The following is a 21,071-nucleotide window of genomic DNA, read 5'->3' as shown; positions in this document are numbered from 1 at the left end:
GTTTTAGTACTTCCATTTAATTATTCGGAATTGTGAATTATGCATAAATCGAATGTGATAGTGTAACATACTAATGCTTGTTCCTTAATGCTTTTATGAATGCAATGTGATGGAACATGAATAATTGCTAAAGCCCGTTGTTTCGGTTAAACATTGGGTTTGTGTGCATTGTGTGACCTTGCGCTTGTTATGCGTGTGTATGCTTGAATCGAAGCGGGCCAGGGGCTAGGTTGATTTATGACTCGGGCTTTGTGATCAATGAGTCGTCCCGGGCTTTGTGATCAATGGGACAGCCCCGATCATGTGATCTTGGGCTCACACCTGAGCTACCGTTGCAGTGTGCTTGTGAGGGTCTGGAGGCTTTCCCACTTGGAGTTAACACACTTGCGTGCTCGGTATGGTGGGGTTATGTAACCACGTAGGTTAACACATAATCGGTAACTCACCTCTAGTGAAGTCACGTAGACTACTACTAGGCTTTCGCCCGATGGGCTCATGCGTCAGGATGGCGGTTCGGTACTTGGTGTGAACACACGTGCGTACAGGTAGTTACCGGGACAATGACGCCATTTCGGCTAATGTCATCTCGCGGCCAAATAGGCTTGTGCGAACCCGCTTAACTACTCTTGCAGTGTGCTTGTACGAGTCTCTTGATAATAGGCATGGGTGTAACTCATCGAGGGTGTGTTTTTATAACCTAGTCGAGGCATTAACGCGCTTCTGGATTCCCCATACACGGGTATGGGTTTTGGCATACGTGTTTGTTGTACTGTCTGTGTACTTGTGATACGATGACTCCTATGGTGGACGATTCATGTGTTTGCTCCGTACTTGTACCGGATGTGAGGATAACCCCGAATCAATGGTGGATTCGGTTTGTTGATGCATGTACCCTGTAGAACCGAGTGGACCCATAGGATAGGAGGACTCACTGAGATTTAGTAATCTCACCCCAATCAACTTATATTTTTTTCAGGTGCAGTTTAGTAGCGTTTGACAGATAGTAGGTTCGGATTGACGACTTAAAGTGGTGATGGCTCGGAGACCTCGTCAGATCTTATTTTCCGCTGTGCAGATCCATGAAGACACATGTTTTGTAATTATTAATATTATTTCATGTTGTATTTATATGGATCTTCTTGTATCTTTAGCTTTTGTATGTACTCAAATACCGATTTTTAACGTTTCATGCATAATATACTAGTCAATTATGTGTGGGGTGTTACAGTTGGTATCAGAGCAGGTCGATTCTCGGCCGAGCCATGAGACATCACTAGCAATTCCTTTTCCTCCTCTCATGTGTGCGTTGCTAGCCTGATTTTACTGAAATCTCATTCAGTTGTTGAACTTGATCAACTCATCGACTGAATGTGAGACAGTAGAATTACGGCAGGGCCGCCACGAGGACTCGTAAACCTGCAAGGTTGTGAACCCAAGTAGTTGGAAGGGTGTGAGTATTGGATTGTTTGGATTTTATAAGTGGATAATATTGGAGTCGTCAAGCTTAAGGAGAGCGTTTGACGCAAAATAGTGATACTCGAACTGCCAAGTATGGATCGAGACAACTAGAACCCCCAGGAATTAGATTGGACGAAGTGAAATTTTCTCTAAGTCTTGGTAATGGCAAACAGGATTGAGTAGGAGCCTTGTAAGTGAGATTCTCCGAAGGTGTTGAGCTGGGAATTAGTAGGATTCAGTACCGATGATGCTGCCGGTGTTAGGTGTGGCTGGTGTGCTGATAGGACAGAATTACCTTTGGGAATTCGGACAGAAGAGTCAAACCTTTCTGATTGTGCTGGTATGGATAGTGATTGGATGGGCGGAGTATTAGATCCTCATACAACTTGAAGTACCCTAAGCAAGAGTGGTTTCCTAGTGAAAGGTTGATGGAAAGTGCGGATTTGGTAACTTACGATTGGGTGAATCTTGGATACCTAATTGATGGTATAGGGCATGCATTTCCATTCTTATCATTTTGTGCTTAAGTTCTAGAACTACGCTAGATGGAAGACAAAATGATGTAGAAGTGTGAAACGCAGTAGCCTAAGTTCCTTGCTAGTTATGATTCATCTGACTCCGAGAGAAGCCATAGAACTACGCTTGGCGTTGGGCGTTCAGGTGAGTAAGAACTAGCATCTATCCGAAGTATCCAGGGGATGACCACAGTTGTGTTGATTGTTTGGAACTATACTATTCCCATTCGAACTGGATTATCCTTATAATCTTTTATGCATGCGTGAGAACAAGTGAGTGTGCGCATAGCATAACAATCCAAGCTGGGATCTTAACTCTTCGTGTCAGGCTTACTGCCTTATGAGTAAGTAAACCTTGGTGTGTAGCACTCTCAGGTTTTAGCATCCTGAGGAGTGTGATTCGAAGGACTTGAGGAACGATGAGCCTATTGGAAGCCTGTTCAGACACTTGTCAATTGCGACTATAGGATACACGTGGGGATCATTATATGCCACTGAGGTAGGTTACCTGGATACATGGCCTCGGAGTTGGACCACCATGTTGGTACTACCAGATGGGTATAATGCCACAGTATCGCTATCGTGCACAAGATGCGTGAGTCATCCTTTTCCGACATGTGTGGGGCAAAGGTGACCTGGAGCTCAAGGTAGAATTCTGACTTGGCACTCGTGAGACGCAGATCCAGACTCTCGTAAGGTATGTGGGATAAGCATCCATACGTCGCGCTCGATAGTAGAGGAGTAACTAGACAGGCGATTGTGTGATGGATCAAGATCCGTTACTATGCTTATAGAGACTCTGAATGATCGTTCTCGCGCGAGTTATAGTCAGATTATACCTTGCATACGTTCTCGTTTCATGAAGTGTTAGGTTGACAATTTTACATGAGTGTCTAGAGTGGGACTCATGTGCGGTTATGATATCCTGGTCAGCATGGTGAGTGGCTATCATGTACCATTGGCGACCGGTGATGGAATATGCAAGTTGTATCTTGGATTGGCTTGATGTGTGATGTATCTGGTAGAGTGTTTGTAGATACTCTGGGTAAAGAAATGTCAATCTTGGTAAAGCATAGACATTTTGGTTTGAGAACTGCTGAGAAGTCTATAAGAAAGATGTTCGAAGTGCAAAGTGCAATTCCTTGCATTGTGGCTACACTCTGACTGTTAGAAGCACGGCAATGAAGGATGCAGCCGCCGAGGAAGTTAGTTTAGTGTCAAATTCAGAGGTGGAACAGACATTAAATGACTGTGTGAATGGAGTGTGGCTATGAGAGGACTGTTATGTCAGTAAGTCGCACGAGTTATCAGAGGTGATACTACGCTAAGAGAATGAAGGTGTATGGTTGGGTAGGAATTGTATATAACTGCTAGAGTTACCATGAGCTGCAGTACATCGTGAAGGGTTCGATATACTAGTTAAGCAACAAGACTTGTTGGAAAGGGAAAACGTAGCAGTTGTACGCTGTGGAAATCAGTGACAGGGACGAACCTCTAAGTCAGTGAGTATTTGGGTTTCAGTGTTTTGAGAATGAAACGTGTACCTAAATTGTGGTAGATGAACCATATGGAATGATAGTGTAAATAGAGACTTGGTTCTGGGGAATACGCAACTTTGAGGAGTAGTAGTCGACGATAGATGTATATGGATTCCTGGCACATGTTGTATTTGGACAGCTGTAAATAAGGAATTATTGTGTATTAATGGAAACTAACTGAACTATGGATATAGCGTAACTCAGAGGATTTCAAGGTGTGTGAATTTTTGGAATCAGAGTAGCGCAACGGATCGAGGAAGAACCAAATAAGTCTGAGGTAGGAATGAACGGACTAATTGTAGGATCTTCTCTTGGGATGGAAGTATCTTCCCAAGAGGAACTCGTCGGAGCAGCATTTCGTTTTGTCAGTCTCTCTCGGGGATCCACCATAACCACGAGAGATACCGACAGTGGGCCAGATTGGGAAGAGACCTTGTGGATGACATGTGATCCGATGTTCGTAGATCATCAGTTGAACTTGTAAGCATCAAGGGTTGGACATAGTATCGTGATCGCCGAAATGCTGGAGGCTAGTGGAGACGTTCAGCTGGCACCAGTTCTTTGTGGTTAAGCCTTGTGCACTATGATTGTGCAGGAAGACTTGTGAAATGGTTACAGGTCAGCTGTTGAATTTCACCTCTCATCAGTAGAATCTTGTGTGAGGTTGTCGAATGTCAAGGCTATAGTTGCAAGATGCTACGTTATCATGGATTGCGGGATGACTGATACGACTAGAACTGAGGCGAGAGTTAAGTAAGGAGAATCAGTTGTATAAGTAAGGGGTAAACTTGAGACAACCATCCTAACATTTTGGAAACCAGAAGTTAGGACCAAGATATTTGGCTAACACCTAACGTCATTGTATGGACTTTGGTAGGGAATAATTTGAAGCGTCGTCATAGAACGAAATATTGTGACAAGAATGCTTGGATGGGAAGTAATTCAAGGAGCCTGAGTGAATCAATAAGTGTGTTGGACAAGGGTGAACACAATAGAGTTTGAACAGAAGATATCCAATATGAGTGGATTACTAGGGTTTCTGAAGTTCTGGGGATTCAGTGCAGAGCAGTGAAGATCAAGGACCCTGGAAGGATATTTCCCAAGGTATGTCAAGGCGAAGTATCTGAATAGATGTGTTGCTTGACGGTTAAGGTTTCTAATCATGTATAGTGGGACACAAGTATTTTGGCAGGTTATGTCACTTCGTATGGAATGACCATCAGACAGAGTAGTGAAATCATCTAAATAGGAGTGTGAGTAACATTCTTTCCCTTGGTTGGATAGATATGAGGGGTTGGTTTTCGTGGTGAACAGAAGGAATTCGAGGACGAATTCTAATTAAGGGGGGGGAGAATGTAATATCCCGATCTTTTGACACCGATAATTATCATTTAAATAAGTAAATGGTAATTAGAGAGAGATCATTGGTCTTATTCTCTATTAATCTAAGAATGATTATTAGAAGAATTAGTTGGAGTAGAAGCAATTGGTTAGAATGGAACTACATGGCAAGAGTGTAAATATCTTGTAGTTGGAGGGTATTGTGGCCTTTAAACATGAGTGCATGGAACTTAAGACATGTTTGGTAAAGATAGTGTTCATAAAATCAGAATTTGGAAGGGTAGAGAGAGTGGAAGCTAGTGAGACAAGAAAGAGGAAGGAGAAAGAAGTTCATCATTTTCATATCTCCATTTTCGCAACCCTTGATACAGCTCCACTAAATCAGGTATATCTCTCAACTCGTAACTCCGATCGTAACGATTCTGGTCCCATTGGAAAGCTAACGGATTTCTCTTCGATTTGCACCTATGGTTCGCGTTCATAGCTTGTTTATTGGTGGAGATAAACGCATTTGAAGATTGATGATTGATGCTGAAAGTGAGTACAAGAGTGATTACGGGTTTGATCATATTAGAGGTGAAGTGTTGGTCAAAGAGAGAGTTCAATGGCAGCAAGAGTATTCTCATAACCTCCATTAAATCCATGGTGAGTCCTTAGTTAGATACTTTGGGGAAAATCATGGGAATTGCATGTTTGGGGTTTAGGGATTGTGAGATAAATCCATGATGCTAAAACATGTTATGTGATAATTGTTGGTTGTTTGTGATGCATATTACTATTCTATGTTGTAATTTGACACATGCAGGTGAATTCTAGGGATTAGAATACCCCCATAGCGGAACTGGTGCGTTCTGCATTTTTCTGCTTTTGCTATGGTCCGCTAAGCGGGCTAAGGCCGCTTAGCGGATGATGAACATTTTTCCAGAAAATCGCGAGTCCGCTAAGCGGACGTGAGGCCGCTAAGCGGAAGATGCTGTCTGTGGAAAAATAAAACATCGCGAATCCGCTAAGCGGACAGGAGCCGCTAAGCGGAAGATGCTGATTGCAGAATTCTGTTTCTTACCCCTTGAGTGCAGTTCTGGTTTTTATTCGTAACCGGACCCCTCCCTATTTGTTTATGCATACCTATTGGCAATATGCGACGCTGCTAAGCATTAAGTTTTAGTACTTCCATTTAATTATTCGGAATTGTGAATTATGCATAAATCGAATGTGATAGTGTAACATACTAATGCTTGTTCCTTAATGCTTTTATGAATGCAATGTGATGGAACATGAATAATTGCTAAAGCCCGTTGTTTCGGTTAAACATTGGGTTTGTGTGCATTGTGTGACCTTGCGCTTGTTATGCGTGTGTATGCTTGAATCGAAGCGGGCCAGGGGCTAGGTTGATTTATGACTCGGGCTTTGTGATCAATGAGTCGTCCCGGGCTTTGTGATCAATGGGACAGCCCCGATCATGTGATCTTGGGCTCACACCTGAGCTACCGTTGCAGTGTGCTTGTGAGGGTCTGGAGGCTTTCCCACTTGGAGTTAACACACTTGCGTGCTCGGTATGGTGGGGTTATGTAACCACGTAGGTTAACACATAATCGGTAACTCACCTCTAGTGAAGTCACGTAGACTACTACTAGGCTTTCGCCCGATGGGCTCATGCGTCAGGATGGCGGTTCGGTACTTGGTGTGAACACACGTGCGTACAGGTAGTTACCGGGACAATGACGCCATTTCGGCTAATGTCATCTCGCGGCCAAATAGGCTTGTGCGAACCCGCTTAACTACTCTTGCAGTGTGCTTGTACGAGTCTCTTGATAATAGGCATGGGTGTAACTCATCGAGGGTGTGTTTTTATAACCTAGTCGAGGCATTAACGCGCTTCTGGATTCCCCATACACGGGTATGGGTTTTGGCATACGTGTTTGTTGTACTGTCTGTGTACTTGTGATACGATGACTCCTATGGTGGACGATTCATGTGTTTGCTCCGTACTTGTACCGGATGTGAGGATAACCCCGAATCAATGGTGGATTCGGTTTGTTGATGCATGTACCCTGTAGAACCGAGTGGACCCATAGGATAGGAGGACTCACTGAGATTTAGTAATCTCACCCCAATCAACTTATATTTTTTTCAGGTGCAGTTTAGTAGCGTTTGACAGATAGTAGGTTCAGATTGACGACTTAAAGTGGTGATGGCTCGGAGACCTCGTCAGATCTTATTTTCCGCTGTGCAGATCCATGAAGACACATGTTTTGTAATTATTAATATTATTTCATGTTGTATTTATATGGATCTTCTTGTATCTTTAGCTTTTGTATGTACTCAAATACCGATTTTTAACGTTTCATGCATAATATACTAGTCAATTATGTGTGGGGTGTTACAGTTGGTATCAGAGCAGGTCGATTCTCGGCCGAGCCATGAGACATCACTAGCAATTCCTTTTCCTCCTCTCATGTGTGCGTTGCTAGCCTGATTTTACTGAAATCTCATTCAGTTGCTGAACTTGATCAACTCATCGACTGAATGTGAGACAGTAGAATTACGGCAGGGCCGCCACGAGGACTCGTAAACCTGCAAGGTTGTGAACCCAAGTAGTTGGAAGGGTGTGAGTATTGGATTGTTTGGATTTTATAAGTGGATAATATTGGAGTCGTCAAGCTTAAGGAGAGCGTTTGACGCGAAATAGTGATACTCGAACTGCCAAGTATGGATCGAGACAACTAGAACCCCCAGGAATTAGATTGGACGAAGTGAAATTTTCTCTAAGTCTTGGTAATGGCAAACAGGATTGAGTAGGAGCCTTGTAAGTGAGATTCTCCGAAGGTGTTGAGCTGGGAATTAGTAGGATTCAGTACCGATGATGCTGCCGGTGTTAGGTGTGGCTGGTGTGCTGATAGGACAGAATTACCTTTGGGAATTCGGACAGAAGAGTCAAACCTTTCTGATTGTGCTGGTATGGATAGTGATTGGATGGGCGGAGTATTAGATCCTCATACAACTTGAAGTACCCTAAGCAAGAGTGGTTTCCTAGTGAAAGGTTGATGGAAAGTGCGGATTTGGTAACTTACGATTGGGTGAATCTTGGATACCTAATTGATGGTATAGGGCATGCATTTCCATTCTTATCATTTTGTGCTTAAGTTCTAGAACTACGCTAGATGGAAGACAAAATGATGTAGAAGTGTGAAACGCAGTAGCCTAAGTTCCTTGCTAGTTATGATTCATCTGACTCCGAGAGAAGCCATAGAACTACGCTTGGCGTTGGGCGTTCAGGTGAGTAAGAACTAGCATCTATCCGAAGTATCCAGGGGATGACCACAGTTGTGTTGATTGTTTGGAACTATACTATTCCCATTCGAACTGGATTATCCTTATAATCTTTTATGCATGCGTGAGAACAAGTGAGTGTGCGCATAGCATAACAATCCAAGCTGGGATCTTAACTCTTCGTGTCAGGCTTACTGCCTTATGAGTAAGTAAACCTTGGTGTGTAGCACTCTCAGGTTTTAGCATCCTGAGGAGTGTGATTCGAAGGACTTGAGGAACGATGAGCCTATTGGAAGCCTGTTCAGACACTTGTCAATTGCGACTATAGGATACACGTGGGGATCATTATATGCCACTGAGGTAGGTTACCTGGATACATGGCCTCGGAGTTGGACCACCATGTTGGTACTACCAGATGGGTATAATGCCACAGTATCGCTATCGTGCACAAGATGCGTGAGTCATCCTTTTCCGACATGTGTGGGGCAAAGGTGACCTGGAGCTCAAGGTAGAATTCTGACTTGGCACTCGTGAGACGCAGATCCAGACTCTCGTAAGGTATGTGGGATAAGCATCCATACGTCGCGCTCGATAGTAGAGGAATAACTAGACAGGCGATTGTGTGATGGATCAAGATCCGTTACTATGCTTATAGAGACTCTGAATGATCGTTCTCGCGCGAGTTATAGTCAGATTATACCTTGCATACGTTCTCGTTTCATGAAGTGTTAGGTTGACAATTTTACATGAGTGTCTAGAGTGGGACTCATGTGCGGTTATGATATCCTGGTCAGCATGGTGAGTGGCTATCATGTACCATTGGCGACCGGTGATGGAATATGCAAGTTGTATCTTGGATTGGCTTGATGTGTGATGTATCTGGTAGAGTGTTTGTAGATACTCTGGGTAAAGAAATGTCAATCTTGGTAAAGCATAGACATTTTGGTTTGAGAACTGCTGAGAAGTCTATAAGAAAGATGTTCGAAGTGCAAAGTGCAATTCCTTGCATTGTGGCTACACTCTGACTGTTAGAAGCACGGCAATGAAGGATGCAGCCGCCGAGGAAGTTAGTTTAGTGTCAAATTCAGAGGTGGAACAGACATTAAATGACTGTGTGAATGGAGTGTGGCTATGAGAGGACTGTTATGTCAGTAAGTCGCACGAGTTATCAGAGGTGATACTACGCTAAGAGAATGAAGGTGTATGGTTGGGTAGGAATTGTATATAACTGCTAGAGTTACCATGAGCTGCAGTACATCGTGAAGGGTTCGATATACTAGTTAAGCAACAAGACTTGTTGGAAAGGGAAAACGTAGCAGTTGTACGCTGTGGAAATCAGTGACAGGGACGAACCTCTAAGTCAGTGAGTATTTGGGTTTCAGTGTTTTGAGAATGAAACGTGTACCTAAATTGTGGTAGATGAACCATATGGAATGATAGTGTAAATAGAGACTTGGTTCTGGGGAATACGCAACTTTGAGGAGTAGTAGTCGACGATAGATGTATATGGATTCCTGGCACATGTTGTATTTGGACAGCTGTAAATAAGGAATTATTGTGTATTAATGGAAACTAACTGAACTATGGATATAGCGTAACTCAGAGGATTTCAAGGTGTGTGAATTTTTGGAATCAGAGTAGCGCAACGGATCGAGGAAGAACCAAATAAGTCTGAGGTAGGAATGAACGGACTAATTGTAGGATCTTCTCTTGGGATGGAAGTATCTTCCCAAGAGGAACTCGTCGGAGCAGCATTTCGTTTTGTCAGTCTCTCTCGGGGATCCACCATAACCACGAGAGATACCGACAGTGGGCCAGATTGGGAAGAGACCTTGTGGATGACATGTGATCCGATGTTCGTAGATCATCAGTTGAACTTGTAAGCATCAAGGGTTGGACATAGTATCGTGATCGCCGAAATGCTGGAGGCTAGTGGAGACGTTCAGCTGGCACCAGTTCTTTGTGGTTAAGCCTTGTGCACTATGATTGTGCAGGAAGACTTGTGAAATGGTTACAGGTCAGCTGTTGAATTTCACCTCTCATCAGTAGAATCTTGTGTGAGGTTGTCGAATGTCAAGGCTATAGTTGCAAGATGCTACGTTATCATGGATTGCGGGATGACTGATACGACTAGAACTGAGGCGAGAGTTAAGTAAGGAGATTCAGTTGTATAAGTAAGGGGTAAACTTGAGACAACCATCCTAACATTTTGGAAACCAGAAGTTAGGACCAAGATATTTGGCTAACACCTAACGTCATTGTATGGACTTTGGTAGGGAATAATTTGAAGCGTTGTCATAGAACGAAATATTGTGACAAGAATGCTTGGATGGGAAGTAATTCAAGGAGCCTGAGTGAATCAATAAGTGTGTTGGACAAGGGTGAACACAATAGAGTTTGAACAGAAGATATCCAATATGAGTGGATTACTAGGGTTTCTGAAGTTCTGGGGATTCAGTGCAGAGCAGTGAAGATCAAGGACCCTGGAAGGATATTTCCCAAGGTATGTCAAGGCGAAGTATCTGAATAGATGTGTTGCTTGACGGTTAAGGTTTCTAATCATGTATAGTGGGACACAAGTATTTTGGCAGGTTATGTCACTTCGTATGGAATGACCATCAGACAGAGTAGTGAAATCATCTAAATAGGAGTGTGAGTAACATTCTTTCCCTTGGTTGGATAGATATGAGGGGTTGGTTTTCGTGGTGAACAGAAGGAATTCGAGGACGAATTCTAATTAAGGGGGGGAGAATGTAATATCCCGATCTTTTGACACCGATAATTATCATTTAAATAAGTAAATGGTAATTAGAGAGAGATCATTGGTCTTATTCTCTATTAATCTAAGAATGATTATTAGAAGAATTAGTTGGAGTAGAAGCAATTGGTTAGAATGGAACTACATGGCAAGAGTGTAAATATCTTGTAGTTGGAGGGTATTGTGGCCTTTAAACATGAGTGCATGGAACTTAAGACATGTTTGGTAAAGATAGTGTTCATAAAATCAGAATTTGGAAGGGTAGAGAGAGTGGAAGCTAGTGAGACAAGAAAGAGGAAGGAGAAAGAAGTTCATCATTTTCATATCTCCATTTTCGCAACCCTTGATACAGCTCCACTAAATCAGGTATATCTCTCAACTCGTAACTCCGATCGTAACGATTCTGGTCCCATTGGAAAGCTAACGGATTTCTCTTCGATTTGCACCTATGGTTCGCGTTCATAGCTTGTTTATTGGTGGAGATAAACGCATTTGAAGATTGATGATTGATGCTGAAAGTGAGTACAAGAGTGATTACGGGTTTGATCATATTAGAGGTGAAGTGTTGGTCAAAGAGAGAGTTCAATGGCAGCAAGAGTATTCTCATAACCTCCATTAAATCCATGGTGAGTCCTTAGTTAGATACTTTGGGGAAAATCATGGGAATTGCATGTTTGGGGTTTAGGGATTGTGAGATAAATCCATGATGCTAAAACATGTTATGTGATAATTGTTGGTTGTTTGTGATGCATATTACTATTCTATGTTGTAATTTGACACATGCAGGTGAATTCTAGGGATTAGAATACCCCCATAGCGGAACTGGTGCGTTCTGCATTTTTCTGCTTTTGCTATGGTCCGCTAAGCGGGCTAAGGCCGCTTAGCGGATGATGAACATTTTTCCAGAAAATCGCGAGTCCGCTAAGCGGACGTGAGGCCGCTAAGCGGAAGATGCTGTCTGTGGAAAAATAAAACATCGCGAATCCGCTAAGCGGACAGGAGCCGCTAAGCGGAAGATGCTGATTGCAGAATTCTGTTTCTTACCCCTTGAGTGCAGTTCTGGTTTTTATTCGTAACCGGACCCCTCCCTATTTGTTTATGCATACCTATTGGCAATATGCGACGCTGCTAAGCATTAAGTTTTAGTACTTCCATTTAATTATTCGGAATTGTGAATTATGCATAAATCGAATGTGATAGTGTAACATACTAATGCTTGTTCCTTAATGCTTTTATGAATGCAATGTGATGGAACATGAATAATTGCTAAAGCCCGTTGTTTCGGTTAAACATTGGGTTTGTGTGCATTGTGTGACCTTGCGCTTGTTATGCGTGTGTATGCTTGAATCGAAGCGGGCCAGGGGCTAGGTTGATTTATGACTCGGGCTTTGTGATCAATGAGTCGTCCCGGGCTTTGTGATCAATGGGACAGCCCCGATCATGTGATCTTGGGCTCACACCTGAGCTACCGTTGCAGTGTGCTTGTGAGGGTCTGGAGGCTTTCCCACTTGAAGTTAACACACTTGCGTGCTCGGTATGGTGGGGTTATGTAACCACGTAGGTTAACACATAATCGGTAACTCACCTCTAGTGAAGTCACGTAGACTACTACTAGGCTTTCGCCCGATGGGCTCATGCGTCAGGATGGCGGTTCGGTACTTGGTGTGAACACACGTGCGTACAGGTAGTTACCGGGACAATGACGCCATTTCGGCTAATGTCATCTCGCGGCCAAATAGGCTTGTGCGAACCCGCTTAACTACTCTTGCAGTGTGCTTGTACGAGTCTCTTGACAATAGGCATGGGTGTAACTCATCGAGGGTGTGTTTTTATAACCTAGTCGAGGCATTAACGCGCTTCTGGATTCCCCATACACGGGTATGGGTTTTGGCATACGTGTTTGTTGTACTGTCTGTGTACTTGTGATACGATGACTCCTATGGTGGACGATTCATGTGTTTGCTCCGTACTTGTACCGGATGTGAGGATAACCCCGAATCAATGGTGGATTCGGTTTGTTGATGCATGTACCCTGTAGAACCGAGTGGACCCATAGGATAGGAGGACTCACTGAGATTTAGTAATCTCACCCCAATCAACTTATATTTTTTTCAGGTGCAGTTTAGTAGCGTTTGACAGATAGTAGGTTCGGATTGACGACTTAAAGTGGTGATGGCTCGGAGACCTCGTCAGATCTTATTTTCCGCTGTGCAGATCCATGAAGACACATGTTTTGTAATTATTAATATTATTTCATGTTGTATTTATATGGATCTTCTTGTATCTTTAGCTTTTGTATGTACTCAAATACCGATTTTTAACGTTTCATGCATAATATACTAGTCAATTATGTGTGGGGTGTTACAGTTGGTATCAGAGCAGGTCGATTCTCGGCCGAGCCATGAGACATCACTAGCAATTCCTTTTCCTCCTCTCATGTGTGCGTTGCTAGCCTGATTTTACTGAAATCTCATTCAGTTGTTGAACTTGATCAACTCATCGACTGAATGTGAGACAGTAGAATTACGGCAGGGCCGCCACGAGGACTCGTAAACCTGCAAGGTTGTGAACCCAAGTAGTTGGAAGGGTGTGAGTATTGGATTGTTTGGATTTTATAAGTGGATAATATTGGAGTCGTCAAGCTTAAGGAGAGCGTTTGACGCGAAATAGTGATACTCGAACTGCCAAGTATGGATCGAGACAACTAGAACCCCCAGGAATTAGATTGGACGAAGTGAAATTTTCTCTAAGTCTTGGTAATGGCAAACAGGATTGAGTAGGAGCCTTGTAAGTGAGATTCTCCGAAGGTGTTGAGCTGGGAATTAGTAGGATTCAGTACCGATGATGCTGCCGGTGTTAGGTGTGGCTGGTGTGCTGATAGGACAGAATTACCTTTGGGAATTCGGACAGAAGAGTCAAACCTTTCTGATTGTGCTGGTATGGATAGTGATTGGATGGGCGGAGTATTAGATCCTCATACAACTTGAAGTACCCTAAGCAAGAGTGGTTTCCTAGTGAAAGGTTGATGGAAAGTGCGGATTTGGTAACTTACGATTGGGTGAATCTTGGATACCTAATTGATGGTATAGGGCATGCATTTCCATTCTTATCATTTTGTGCTTAAGTTCTAGAACTACGCTAGATGGAAGACAAAATGATGTAGAAGTGTGAAACGCAGTAGCCTAAGTTCCTTGCTAGTTATGATTCATCTGACTCCGAGAGAAGCCATAGAACTACGCTTGGCGTTGGGCGTTCAGGTGAGTAAGAACTAGCATCTATCCGAAGTATCCAGGGGATGACCACAGTTGTGTTGATTGTTTGGAACTATACTATTCCCATTCGAACTGGATTATCCTTATAATCTTTTATGCATGCGTGAGAACAAGTGAGTGTGCGCATAGCATAACAATCCAAGCTGGGATCTTAACTCTTCGTGTCAGGCTTACTGCCTTATGAGTAAGTAAACCTTGGTGTGTAGCACTCTCAGGTTTTAGCATCCTGAGGAGTGTGATTCGAAGGACTTGAGGAACGATGAGCCTATTGGAAGCCTGTTCAGACACTTGTCAATTGCGACTATAGGATACACGTGGGGATCATTATATGCCACTGAGGTAGGTTACCTGGATACATGGCCTCGGAGTTGGACCACCATGTTGGTACTACCAGATGGGTATAATGCCACAGTATCGCTATCGTGCACAAGATGCGTGAGTCATCCTTTTCCGACATGTGTGGGGCAAAGGTGACCTGGAGCTCAAGGTAGAATTCTGACTTGGCACTCGTGAGACGCAGATCCAGACTCTCGTAAGGTATGTGGGATAAGCATCCATACGTCGCGCTCGATAGTAGAGGAATAACTAGACAGGCGATTGTGTGATGGATCAAGATCCGTTACTATGCTTATAGAGACTCTGAATGATCGTTCTCGCGCGAGTTATAGTCAGATTATACCTTGCATACGTTCTCGTTTCATGAAGTGTTAGGTTGACAATTTTACATGAGTGTCTAGAGTGGGACTCATGTGCGGTTATGATATCCTGGTCAGCATGGTGAGTGGCTATCATGTACCATTGGCGACCGGTGATGGAATATGCAAGTTGTATCTTGGATTGGCTTGATGTGTAATGTATCTGGTAGAGTGTTTGTAGATACTCTGGGTAAAGAAATGTCAATCTTGGTAAAGCATAGACATTTTGGTTTGAGAACTGCTGAGAAGTCTATAAGAAAGATGTTCGAAGTGCAAAGTGCAATTCCTTGCATTGTGGCTACACTCTGACTGTTAGAAGCACGGCAATGAAGGATGCAGCCGCCGAGGAAGTTAGTTTAGTGTCAAATTCAGAGGTGGAACAGACATTAAATGACTGTGTGAATGGAGTGTGGCTATGAGAGGACTGTTATGTCAGTAAGTCGCACGAGTTATCAGAGGTGATACTACGCTAAGAGAATGAAGGTGTATGGTTGGGTAGGAATTGTATATAACTGCTAGAGTTACCATGAGCTGCAGTACATCGTGAAGGGTTCGATATACTAGTTAAGCAACAAGACTTGTTGGAAAGGGAAAACGTAGCAGTTGTACGCTGTGGAAATCAGTGACAGGGACGAACCTCTAAGTCAGTGAGTATTTGGGTTTCAGTGTTTTGAGAATGAAACGTGTACCTAAATTGTGGTAGATGAACCATATGGAATGATAGTGTAAATAGAGACTTGGTTCTGGGGAATACGCAACTTTGAGGAGTAGTAGTCGACGATAGATGTATATGGATTCCTGGCACATGTTGTATTTGGACAGCTGTAAATAAGGAATTATTGTGTATTAATGGAAACTAACTGAACTATGGATATAGCGTAACTCAGAGGATTTCAAGGTGTGTGAATTTTTGGAATCAGAGTAGCGCAACGGATCGAGGAAGAACCAAATAAGTCTGAGGTAGGAATGAACGGACTAATTGTAGGATCTTCTCTTGGGATGGAAGTATCTTCCCAAGAGGAACTCGTCGGAGCAGCATTTCGTTTTGTCAGTCTCTCTCGGGGATCCACCATAACCACGAGAGATACCGACAGTGGGCCAGATTGGGAAGAGACCTTGTGGATGACATGTGATCCGATGTTCGTAGATCATCAGTTGAACTTGTAAGCATCAAGGGTTGGACATAGTATCGTGATCGCCGAAATGCTGGAGGCTAGTGGAGACGTTCAGCTGGCACCAGTTCTTTGTGGTTAAGCCTTGTGCACTATGATTGTGCAGGAAGACTTGTGAAATGGTTACAGGTCAGCTGTTGAATTTCACCTCTCATCAGTAGAATCTTGTGTGAGGTTGTCGAATGTCAAGGCTATAGTTGCAAGATGCTACGTTATCATGGATTGCGGGATGACTGATACGACTAGAAATGAGGCGAGAGTTAAGTAAGGAGATTCAGTTGTATAAGTAAGGGGTAAACTTGAGACAACCATCCTAACATTTTGGAAACCAGAAGTTAGGACCAAGATATTTGGCTAACACCTAACGTCATTGTATGGACTTTGGTAGGGAATAATTTGAAGCGTCGTCATAGAACGAAATATTGTGACAAGAATGCTTGGATGGGAAGTAATTCAAGGAGCCTGAGTGAATCAATAAGTGTGTTGGACAAGGGTGAACACAATAGAGTTTGAACAGAAGATATCCAATATGAGTGGATTACTAGGGTTTCTGAAGTTCTGGGGATTCAGTGCAGAGCAGTGAAGATCAAGGACCCTGGAAGGATATTTCCCAAGGTATGTCAAGGCGAAGTATCTGAATAGATGTGTTGCTTGACGGTTAAGGTTTCTAATCATGTATAGTGGGACACAAGTATTTTGGCAGGTTATGTCACTTCGTATGGAATGACCATCAGACAGAGTAGTGAAATCATCTAAATAGGAGTGTGAGTAACATTCTTTCCCTTGGTTGGATAGATATGAGGGGTTGGTTTTCGTGGTGAACAGAAGGAATTCGAGGACGAATTCTAATTAAGGGGGGGAGAATGTAATATCCCGATCTTTTGACACCGATAATTATCATTTAAATAAGTAAATGGTAATTAGAGAGAGATCATTGGTCTTATTCTCTATTAATCTAAGAATGATTATTAGAAGAATTAGTTGGAGTAGAAGCAATTGGTTAGAATGGAACTACATGGCAAGAGTGTAAATATCTTGTAGTTGGAGGGTATTGTGGCCTTTAAACATGAGTGCATGGAACTTAAGACATGTTTGGTAAAGATAGTGTTCATAAAATCAGAATTTGGAAGGGTAGAGAGAGTGGAAGCTAGTGAGACAAGAAAGAGGAAGGAGAAAGAAGTTCATCATTTTCATATCTCCATTTTCGCAACCCTTGATACAGCTCCACTAAATCAGGTATATCTCTCAACTCGTAACTCCGATCGTAACGATTCTGGTCCCATTGGAAAGCTAACGGATTTCTCTTCGATTTGCACCTATGGTTCGCGTTCATAGCTTGTTTATTGGTGGAGATAAACGCATTTGAAGATTGATGATTGATGCTGAAAGTGAGTACAAGAGTGATTACGGGTTTGATCATATTAGAGGTGAAGTGTTGGTCAAAGAGAGAGTTCAATGGCAGCAAGAGTATTCTCATAACCTCCATTAAATCCATGGTGAGTCCTTAGTTAGATACTTTGGGGAAAATCATGGGAATTGCATGTTTGGGGTTTAGGGATTGTGAGATAAATCCATGATGCTAAAACATGTTATGTGATAATTGTTGGTTGTTTGTGATGCATATTACTATTCTATGTTGTAATTTGACACATGCAGGTGAATTCTAGGGATTAGAATACCCCCATAGCGGAACTGGTGCGTTCTGCATTTTTCTGCTTTTGCTATGGTCCGCTAAGCGGGCTAAGGCCGCTTAGCGGATGATGAACATTTTTCCAGAAAATCGCGAGTCCGCTAAGCGGACGTGAGGCCGCTAAGCGGAAGATGCTGTCTGTGGAAAAATAAAACATCGCGAATCCGCTAAGCGGACAGGAGCCGCTAAGCGGAAGATGCTGATTGCAGAATTCTGTTTCTTACCCCTTGAGTGCAGTTCTGGTTTTTATTCGTAACCGGACCCCTCCCTATTTGTTTATGCATACCTATTGGCAATATGCGACGCTGCTAAGCATTAAGTTTTAGTACTTCCATTTAATTATTCGGAATTGTGAATTATGCATAAATCGAATGTGATAGTGTAACATACTAATGCTTGTTCCTTAATGCTTTTATGAATGCAATGTGATGGAACATGAATAATTGCTAAAGCCCGTTGTTTCGGTTAAACATTGGGTTTGTGTGCATTGTGTGACCTTGCGCTTGTTATGCGTGTGTATGCTTGAATCGAAGCGGGCCAGGGGCTAGGTTGATTTATGACTCGGGCTTTGTGATCAATGAGTCGTCCCGGGCTTTGTGATCAATGGGACAGCCCCGATCATGTGATCTTGGGCTCACACCTGAGCTACCGTTGCAGTGTGCTTGTGAGGGTCTGGAGGCTTTCCCACTTGAAGTTAACACACTTGCGTGCTCGGTATGGTGGGGTTATGTAACCACGTAGGTTAACACATAATCGGTAACTCACCTCTAGTGAAGTCACGTAGACTACTACTAGGCTTTCGCCCGATGGGCTCATGCGTCAGGATGGCGGTTCGGTACTTGGTGTGAACACACGTGCGTACAGGTAGTTACCGGGACAATGACGCCATTTCGGCTAATGTCATCTCGCGGCCAAATAGGCTTGTGCGAACCCGCTTAACTACTCTTGCAGTGTGCTTGTACGAGTCTCTTGACAATAGGCATGGGTGTAACTCATCGAGGGTGTGTTTTTATAACCTAGTCGAGGCATTAACGCGCTTCTGGATTCCCCATACACGGGTATGGGTTTTGGCATACGTGTTTGTTGTACTGTCTGTGTACTTGTGATACGATGACTCCTATGGTGGACGATTCATGTGTTTGCTCCGTACTTGTACCGGATGTGAGGATAACCCCGAATCAATGGTGGATTCGGTTTGTTGATGCATGTACCCTGTAGAACCGAGTGGACCCATAGGATAGGAGGACTCACTGAGATTTAGTAATCTCACCCCAATCAACTTATATTTTTTTCAGGTGCAGTTTAGTAGCGTTTGACAGATAGTAGGTTCGGATTGACGACTTAAAGTGGTGATGGCTCGGAGACCTCGTCAGATCTTATTTTCCGCTGTGCAGATCCATGAAGACACATGTTTTGTAATTATTAATATTATTTCATGTTGTATTTATATGGATCTTCTTGTATCTTTAGCTTTTGTATGTACTCAAATACCGATTTTTAACGTTTCATGCATAATATACTAGTCAATTATGTGTGGGGTGTTACAGATAGCCATCTATCTAGCCAAAAATCAATATGATTACAATTTCCTAGCTTGCAAATAATAGCCGACGAAAACCAATTTTCCAATGGTCCGTTTCCGCCCGCTCCCACCAAACAAAGATCTTTCCACCAGAGCGACACCTTGTTTCTTTTGTGAGTCACATGATTGGAGAGCATAACTCTCTTTATGTCACCGTACCTGCAAGAAAGAAGGTTAGTCCATAAAAAATTATCCCCACTCAAAATCCTCCACCTCCACTTACTAAGAAGCGCCTCATTAAACAAACCACAATGTTTGACTCCTAAACCACCCTCCTTCTTAGGAAGACAAACCTTATCCCACCCAATCCAATTAATCTTCTTCTTATCCTCACTACCACCCCATAAAAAATTCCTTTGAATCTTAATAATCTCTTTAATAACCACTTTTGGAGCCTTAAAAAAAGAGAACATAAAGATTGGAATACTAGACAATACCGAATTCAACATCACCACTCTCCCACCAATCGATAAGTGTCTAAATCTCCAAGACTCCAACCTTTTCCGCAACTTGGATACCACCGGCCTCCAAACCTCCCTCCTCCTATGATTAGAGCCAATCGGAATACCTAAGAAAGAAAAGGAAGAGGATCCCACCAAACAATTGAGGAAGGTAGAAGCCGCTTGAGTCTTCTTAAGACAATGCCAAAACCTAACAAGAACTTTTAGTTGGTTTAGTTTGCAACCAAAATAACAACTTCATACAAAAGAATTATTTACTCAAGAGACAATACACTCTTGGTAAATTTATAATTTTTCTCTCACTAAGAAGAATTATCTTCACATATACTCAAGACTACTCTTAAAGTACTATGTGAGAAAAATGAGAGAGTTAGAGAAATGATTAAAATGAACAAGTGAGATTTAAACTCAGTTTCACAATGTGTAAATGTGGTAGAGAAATTCTCTATTTATAGACCAACTCGTGATATAAATTTGAAAATAATCCATAACCACATTATCGTCACATCTGATATGACGGCTCTCCACAGCACACGTTGGATCAAACAAGGACAATTTCAACTTTCTACCATATATAAACCATACCACCCACTATAAAAGGTATCATCTCATTCTCACTCTTGTAAATTACTCCATTATTATCTAATTAACTTGAATGTTAAAATATTAACTTTGCATGTTGTTTATAAGAGATTCTTGTCATCGCTATAGAAGGACTTTCTCCATTCATTTGACTCATTTCTCTGGAACACTTTTCATCATCTAGATAGAGAGCAACAGATATATTTGAGAATTCTATCCAACACAATGGAAAATGACCATTTTGGATTATTGAGACATGCGCACAATGAAAGCGCCATGGGTTTTAACTTTTAAGTTTTTCTCATGTCAAATCAAATTATTTTCTTCCATTGCCGCATTCATAATCCGTGGATAAGAGGCTTCTATTTCCTATCATTGGACTTGTAAGAGATCAGCATGTTTCAACTTTCAAAGGTGCAAGTTATAAATAATCAACGAAACCATATATGATAAATAGATAGCGACTAAAATGTGGTTATAAAAGACCCATTTTAAGTGGGTTAATTTGGCTTTAGTGGATGAATTATGTTTTAAAATCGAAGCATACATCATGATCTTACTTCACAAAATTCTTAAATATGTTATTAGAAGAAAATTTTCAAACTCTTTTCACAAAACACTACTTTTGTGCGGTTATAAACTACACTTTCAGATAATTTATGTAATTGCTGCACAAATCAATTCAGATAAAATTAAAATTTTAATAAACAAGTACATTAAATAAAGCAAACATAGTG

At 42.3% G+C, this 21,071-nt stretch overlaps 3 long non-coding RNA genes across 3 annotated transcripts; all 3 read left to right on the top strand.

Moving 5' to 3' along the window:
* Nucleotides 1–5,126: 5,126 nt before the first annotated feature.
* Nucleotides 5,127–7,017, top strand: LOC131607761 (uncharacterized). The gene is made up of 3 exons (XR_009285404.1): nt 5,127–5,237; nt 5,337–5,497; nt 6,987–7,017. It is a non-coding gene; the product is annotated as an uncharacterized LOC131607761 (long non-coding RNA).
* Nucleotides 7,018–11,135: 4,118 nt separating this feature from the next.
* LOC131607760 (uncharacterized) lies at nt 11,136–13,233 on the top strand. The gene is made up of 3 exons (XR_009285403.1): nt 11,136–11,246; nt 11,346–11,506; nt 12,996–13,233. It is a non-coding gene; the product is annotated as an uncharacterized LOC131607760 (long non-coding RNA).
* Nucleotides 13,234–17,144: 3,911 nt separating this feature from the next.
* On the top strand, nt 17,145–19,861 carry LOC131607759 (uncharacterized). The gene is made up of 3 exons (XR_009285402.1): nt 17,145–17,255; nt 17,355–17,515; nt 19,005–19,861. It is a non-coding gene; the product is annotated as an uncharacterized LOC131607759 (long non-coding RNA).
* Nucleotides 19,862–21,071: the final 1,210 nt, after the last annotated feature.

This window comes from Vicia villosa, linkage group LG5 (genome assembly GCF_029867415.1).
Source record: "Vicia villosa cultivar HV-30 ecotype Madison, WI linkage group LG5, Vvil1.0, whole genome shotgun sequence".
NCBI lineage: Eukaryota > Viridiplantae > Streptophyta > Magnoliopsida > Fabales > Fabaceae > Vicia > Vicia villosa.
This window is presented reverse-complemented; position numbering and strand designations above follow the sequence as displayed.